A 7,222-nucleotide genomic window follows, 5' to 3' on the forward strand; every position below is an offset into this window, starting at 1 on the left:
GAGTTGAGATGATTCTTTGATATGATATTAGAATATTGATTAAATTTTAAATCTAAAAAACTTTTATTTAATAGGATATATTAGAAAATAATATAAATTATATCTTAAAATATTATTATTATAAAAACTTGCTAAATCAACAAAATTTGCTATGTTAGAAATATATTTGAAGGAGAAGATAAAACCATGGTGTAAGACAAATCTCATTCATAAATATATTTGAAGGAGAAAATGAAAGTTTCAATGGATTTGAAAGTTTTAATGGACTGGAACTTTGACTCATAATGCTCCATACATATATTTATACTACTCTAGAGTAATTCAAAAAGACGTAAAAGATAAATATATATTTAACAGTTATATACCTAGAAGATATTTAAAAGAACTAAAAGACATTTTAAATATAAACTTTAAAATTAATTCCAACACTCCCTTTTAATTTTGAAAGTTTCACACTTTTTAAAACTTGAAAGGTAATGGAGGTCTCATGATAACTTTTAATATCTTTTATTTTTGCATCTATAATTAATTTTCTAGAATTAACTTCCATCTTCATCTTGGAAAGATATCTTTTTCACCTTTATCTTAGTCACTCCTTTTATCATGGCTAGCTAATGGCATTCCATTGCCATTTCTTGAATTTGCTTTTCTTCCCATAATGATTGTCTGAACATGGCAAGTCCTAGTCATATTTCTCTTTTTGTGATTGTTGCCACAATTCTCTAGCTAAACACCTCTTTTTAACATTTGACTCTTTAAGTGATCATTTCATTTCTTTAGGTTGTTACTTTTTTTTGTCATGGCTCTTTGGTCATTTCTCGTATCTTATAGAAAGAGTTCTTCTCTTCTTCATGTGTGGTCTCTTTTATACCACATCTTAATCATTCTATTTCTTCGGGCTGCTGCCTCCTTCTTGTCATGGCTTTTTGGCCATTTCTCATCTCTTATAGGAAGAGTTCTTTCCTTCATATGATATCTCTCTCGTACCACATCTTGATCATTTCATTTCTTCAGGTTGCTGCCTTCTTCTTGTCATAGTTCTTTGACCATTTATCTTCCCTTATGGGAAGAGTTCTTCTTTGCTCTTCTTCATGTGTGGTTGCTCTTGCACAAAATCTCATCTCTTGTGGGAAAAGTTCTTCTTCTCTCCTTTTTTTTTTTGGATGCAAGGTCTCAATTCTCTTGTTGAAAACTATCATCTTGCACCTTCATTTAATTTTTTTTAATGTCACTTTTCCATCTACTCTATTTTGGGATTTACATTCTAGTCCCTAAGTTGTTCTATACTGTTATTTGAATGAAGAGGAAGAGAACCCTAAGTTCTTCTATGCTGTTATTTGAATGAAGAGCATTGCTTGAGAAACTCGCTTTGGTTTGATACAAAAGGCATGGAAGACTACAGCAACTTTGATGATGTAGTTTGTTTTGACACTACGTATTTCACAAACAAGTATAAAATACCTTTAGTTTTCTTTATAGGAGTGAATCATCATATTCAACCCACATTGCTTGGTTGTGCATTGATAGCAGAATATGATACAGTTGATACTTTTGTTTGGTTAATGCAAACATGGTTCATGGCAATGGGGGAACGTGCTCCACAATTAATGCTCACTGATCAAAACAACGCCTTAAAAGCAGCTATTGGAGCAGTCTTTCCAAAAACATGTCATTGTTTTTGTCTTTGGCATATATTGGAGAAGATCCCTAGGCAGCTTGGATATTTGAGTCCTTGGCATGATAATTTTATGGTAAAATTTAATAAATGCATTTTTAAATCATGGACCGAGGAACAATTTGAAAAGAGATGGTGGAAGTTGCTTGACAAATTTCATCTTCGAGAGGTTGAATGGGTACAATAGTTGTTCGAAGATCGCAAATATTGGGTGCCTACCTTTATGAAAGGATGCTTTTTTTGCTGGATTGTCTACAATCTCAAGCTCTGAAAGCTTGAACTCTTCATATGACAAATATGTGCATGCAGAAACATCAATGAGAGAGTTTATAGAACAATACAAATCGATTCTTGAAGATAGGTATGAAGAGGAAGCCAAGGCAGATTTTGATGCATGGCATGAAACGGCTGAGTTAAAATCCCCATCACCTTTCGAGAAGCAAATGTCGCTGGTGTACACACATGAAATTTTCAGGAAATTCCAAGTTGAGGTTCTGGGAGCAGCTGCTTGTCATCTTAAGAAAGAAAGCGAGGATGAGACAACCACAATGTATAATGTGAAGGACTTTGAAGACAGTCAGAATTACGTGGTGGAATGGAATGAAACAAAATCAGATATTTATTGTTCATGCCGTTCTTTTGAATACAAAGGTTATCTCTGTAGACATGCTATTGTTGTTCTTCAAATGTCAGGTGTGTTTAGCATTCCACCTAAATATGTATTGCAACGTTGGACAAATGCTGCTTTGAGCAGGCATCCCATTAGTGAAAGATTGGATGAGGTGCAAACTAAGGTCCGTCGATATAATGACTTGTGTCGACGAGCCATAATACTAGGTGAAGAGGGGTCTCTTTCACAGGAGAGTTACAACATCGCACTTTGTGCTATAAGAGAAGCTTTGAAACAATGTGCGAGTTTAACTAACTCTGCTGAAACCAGTGCTTGTCCTAACACCTCAGGGAGCATTGAGGAAGAGAATCAGTACAGGAATGCTTCTAAAGAGAGGGCACTAGATCTTCAGGTTACTGGTGCAGACAAGGCTACTAGAAGAGCTGGAGCAGCAAACACAAAGGAAAGTAACCACAGTAGTGCCGTTAAAAAGGGAAAGGTCTGCTGATTGCTGATATTCTTTGACTATGTTGCTGTTTATTTTTTTTTTTTATCAATAATCGGTGTTCATTAGAACTAGTGTCACGTATGCAGCAGGTAACTCGGTCAGGAGATGTGAACGTTGGGGGACAGGAAGGCTTCCATCTAATGGTTTGTGATACTACCATCTTGTTTATTTTCTTGCCGAATTCTTTTGCAGCCTAATACTCTTTAGTTCTCTCTGTGTGTATTTTCTGAAGAAATCAACTTTATGATGACAACCATTTATCTCCACTTCTTTCTGGGATGCTTTAGTTGAGCCATCATCAATGATCTGCATTCTGAGTTCTTATTAATTTAACGTCCTATTATACTAATCGCAGGGCATATCTGACCTGGGGCCAGCACAATCACATAATATGATGCCAGCACAGTTGCAAAATGCTGTACCTACAGTATTTCATAATATCATGCCGCCTCAGTTCCAAAACATAGCTTCAACACATTTGCACGAGACGAGACTCCCTCGTTAGTATGATTTTGCATTTGCTTGTAAAAAATTGTATTTATTGATTACTGTAACACTGGTCCCAAGAATGCAGGATGTGTTGTGCAGTTGTTAATCTCTGCATGTATGTAAAAGCTTCAACTAATTAGTTATAAGTCTTCTTGGCTCTTCCATTACTCACGTAGACCTTACTCTTCTGTTCTTGCCCGATTTATAATACAATTAACCTTGAGCAAGAAAGCAACCAAATATATAAAACTGATCATTGCATGGCTATTTGTTGGTTCCATAAGTTTTTGTTTGGTTAGTGTTCTAGTGACAAATACACAAGGGTTAGGACAAAAACAGGCATATTTGAGACAATTTTAAAATAAATTTGTATACTTCATATTATCTAACATGAAAAATATAATTTATATTATTTTATAACATAGAATTTTCCTAACAAATTTGGATGATGGGATTCATAAAATTTCAAATGATTCTAACATTGATATTGCCTAACAAATATATTTGGATGATTGGATTCATGAAATTTCAAATAACTATAACTTTGATATTGCCTAACTAACAATTTGGATGATTGGATTCATAAAATTTCAAATGATTCTTCCCATCTTTTTTAGGTGGATTTCTAGGGATTTGAAGGGTTATTGTGTTTGATCTATTATTTTCTTTTAAGAAGAGAGAGGAAGTGCATTGAGAAAGCAATGGACTTGTGAATTTCATATCATATAATTTTGAATTTCATATCATATAATTTTGTAAACTTTTTATGTTTTTATATTTTTATATCGTTTTATATTAAAAAAATAATTTAAAAATAAAAAATATTATTTTAATATAATTTTACATAAAAATATTTTAAAAAATAATATCCACCACCACCGTACTAAACACCCTCTCATTCGTACTAATTTAAAAGCTCCGATCTTGATCTTCTTATGAGAGCCTAAAATAGCTAAATAATAAAAAGTGTGAAAACTTTTCTTTGCTGGACCCTCTTGCACACGCACCACATCGCCAGTACCTAATCATATGAGTATAAAAATGGTATGATGAAAGTGTAATGTAACATAATCATTTGATTTCTCATTGAATGCAGATACGCCACACCAACTTTGGATTTTTGTAACACATATTTTTATTCACCATTTTAATTATTTAATTATCTCACCACTGATAAACTTTTTTTAAAGCAATATTTTGTTAGTGGCTGGGAAATTGAAATATATACTCCTCCTTTTTTTAGTTTTGGATAGTAATATGGTATTTTTATATCATATAGTTTGATTCTAAACAGAGATGGAGCTAGGTTCATTTCAGGGGAGGCTTAAATTAATATGATAATATATATGTTTTGCAGGGCCGCACTGCTTGCCATCCCTTACTTCCGCCCCTTATTCTAAAAGTAATTTGATTAAAATATTCATCTTGAAATAAAAAAAACTCATAGAAATTATACTATTTACTTTGAAACTAAAGAAAAAAATTGTTAAAAGTTTGTTTTAAGAACATAGTATATTTGCGTTCAAATTAAAAATAAGATACACTTATTTGAGAATTAAAAATTTATTGAACTAATTAAGTATTTTAAAAGTATAGATAACCGGTAAATTTTAAAATATAAAGTATAAACTATACTGTTTTTAACAAATTAAAATGTGCTACTGGCTAAACTATGAATTTAATTAACTGTGAAAGTTAATCTCTCATACCGTCAACTGTGAACGAGCAAGGAAGGACCACACTCGATCATTAATAAAAAATATATGGTGGGTTTTTGTGTGACTAAAATTGAATTAAAGGGCAAATATGACCAATTATAAAAAATTGAGGGACCATGAATGTGTTTTACCCATTCAATAATAGGCACTTGTGAAAAGTTAGATCACGTCCCAACTCTCTAATTTACATTATCGTCCTTTTCATCTGTTCATACACAGTTAAATGTCAGTGTTGGCTGATCACTTGTCTTCAAGATATGCTTGAAATTCGAGGGATTACAGGTTGGTTTGAAATCTTCCCGACATGGGAAAATGATGGCCTGTCCTCTCTTGATTTGCGTACAAAATTTTATGTCCCACCTTGAAAGATACAGAACAGGAAGATTTTGGTCGGCAAAATCAAAGAAGAGAGAGGAAGCGCAAGAGAAAGCAAGGAACCTGCTGATTTCATATCATAACTTTCATGATAATTTCAAAGCTGAAAATCTCTAAATGATAGTGTGAGGCTTTTCTTCGCTGGACGCTCCGGCACATGCATCACATGTCCTCTACCTAATCATTTGTATTACTCTAAAAAACATTGATTTTTTTAAAGGTTCCACTGATTAATATTCCATATATTATCATTATTATTATTATTATTATTATTATTATTGATGGACTGTACAGGATTTTATATTATTTTAATTTGTTTTAGTGATTTATTTCTAATTAAAAACTAATTAATTTTGAATTTTTATCAAAGAAAAGATTGAAAGAAGTGGGACCGAAATAAAAAAAATATCAAATATGGATGCCATGCCATGAGTTTTAAATATATATTTTAATTTTTGAACGTTAAAACTCATGCAAATTATATAATTTTAGTATCTTAATATTTTTTTAATTTAATTTTAGTATAAAAACTTATTTTTTATTATTTTTTAGTCCCTAATTGAGAAAGGAAAAAAAATTTACCAGATTACAGCGGTGAAGAGATAAAAATGTTGTTGATGCTAATTTAAACAACCAAAATAGACAATATTTGTGTCAAATGATTCCTTGTGATGAAAGAAGTTCATATTAAGTGGCTTTTTTTTTTTATCTTTAAAGTTCATGAAAAAAATAACTCAGATTTATTTTGATTTTTGGAGCAGTTTTTTAAGGTTAAAGATAGATTTATCATAACTTTTATGATATTTTATAGGTGTTTTGAATAAAAAAATTAAAAATAATTTTTTTAATAAAAAACTTAAACCTCAATTCTTTACTCACCACAGTAACTAAAATCTGGATAAATCAGGTGATATTTTGTAAACAAAAAAAAATAAAAAGCAAAATCACGGGTGCCTATCCGGGTACACCCAACACCAAACTTTGTTTCTTTTTTGTTTTTTAAATAATTATTATATTTTATAGTTTTTTCTCAATTTTTTAAATTTATATTTAAATTTTACAACCCTTATCTCTTTCATTAAATTACAAAAATATATTGAAAAAATCTATATATACAATTTGTTTTATAAAAAATAAAAACATCTGACTTCTTATGAATTACAGATCATATGATTAATATGACTAGAAAAATGATAATGGAAATGAAATTTTAACATATTTATATATTTACTGTGAAATGTAGATTTGCAACACCAACTCTGGATTCTGGGAATATATCTTTTGATTTTTTCTTCATTTTAATTATTAAATTATCGTACCATTAATTGATGATTTTTTTTCTTTCAAAAGCCAGTATTTTGGAAGTGGGGAATTCAAACATATACTTTTATATTTTTATTATAGGGTGGTCGTGTGAAGTTTTCCCGCAATCTTTATATTGATTACATTCAAAATATTTATATATTATAACTAAAAATTTTCGAGCATCAACGGTCCCTTACACTATAAATTAGTAAGTTGACTAGGTCAATGTACTGTGCAAAATCAGGTGAAACAAACAAACAATTTATATTCACATTTGATTGGTCATTTCCTTAAAAAAAGTCTTATGGATAAGGTTCTTCTGATTAGATCACTTGTCTTGTCGGACTCTTTACATTAAATAATTACCACCAAGTTATTTTTTTGTTCTTGAACTCAATATGCTCCATGAATAGCGACCTTTTATCTTAATTAATCTACAGCAAATTTATTAAACTTTGTCTCCCCTGACGGTGGATTCTGTTCCCAATGGATTTAAAATGCCAAAAAAGTTGACCAGGTCAATGAAATTGATCCAACTAGTC

General features: G+C 31.0%; 1 pseudogene; it reads left to right on the plus strand.

The window, feature by feature from the left end:
* The first annotated feature begins 1,276 nt into the window (after positions 1-1,276).
* On the plus strand, positions 1,277-3,454 carry LOC105119991 (protein FAR1-RELATED SEQUENCE 4-like; annotated as a pseudogene).
* The last annotated feature ends 3,768 nt before the right edge of the window (positions 3,455-7,222 follow it).

The sequence above is a fragment of the Populus euphratica genome, unplaced genomic scaffold (assembly GCF_000495115.2).
Source record: "Populus euphratica unplaced genomic scaffold, PopEup_1.0 scaffold4290.1, whole genome shotgun sequence".
Taxonomy (NCBI): Eukaryota; Viridiplantae; Streptophyta; class Magnoliopsida; order Malpighiales; family Salicaceae; genus Populus; species Populus euphratica.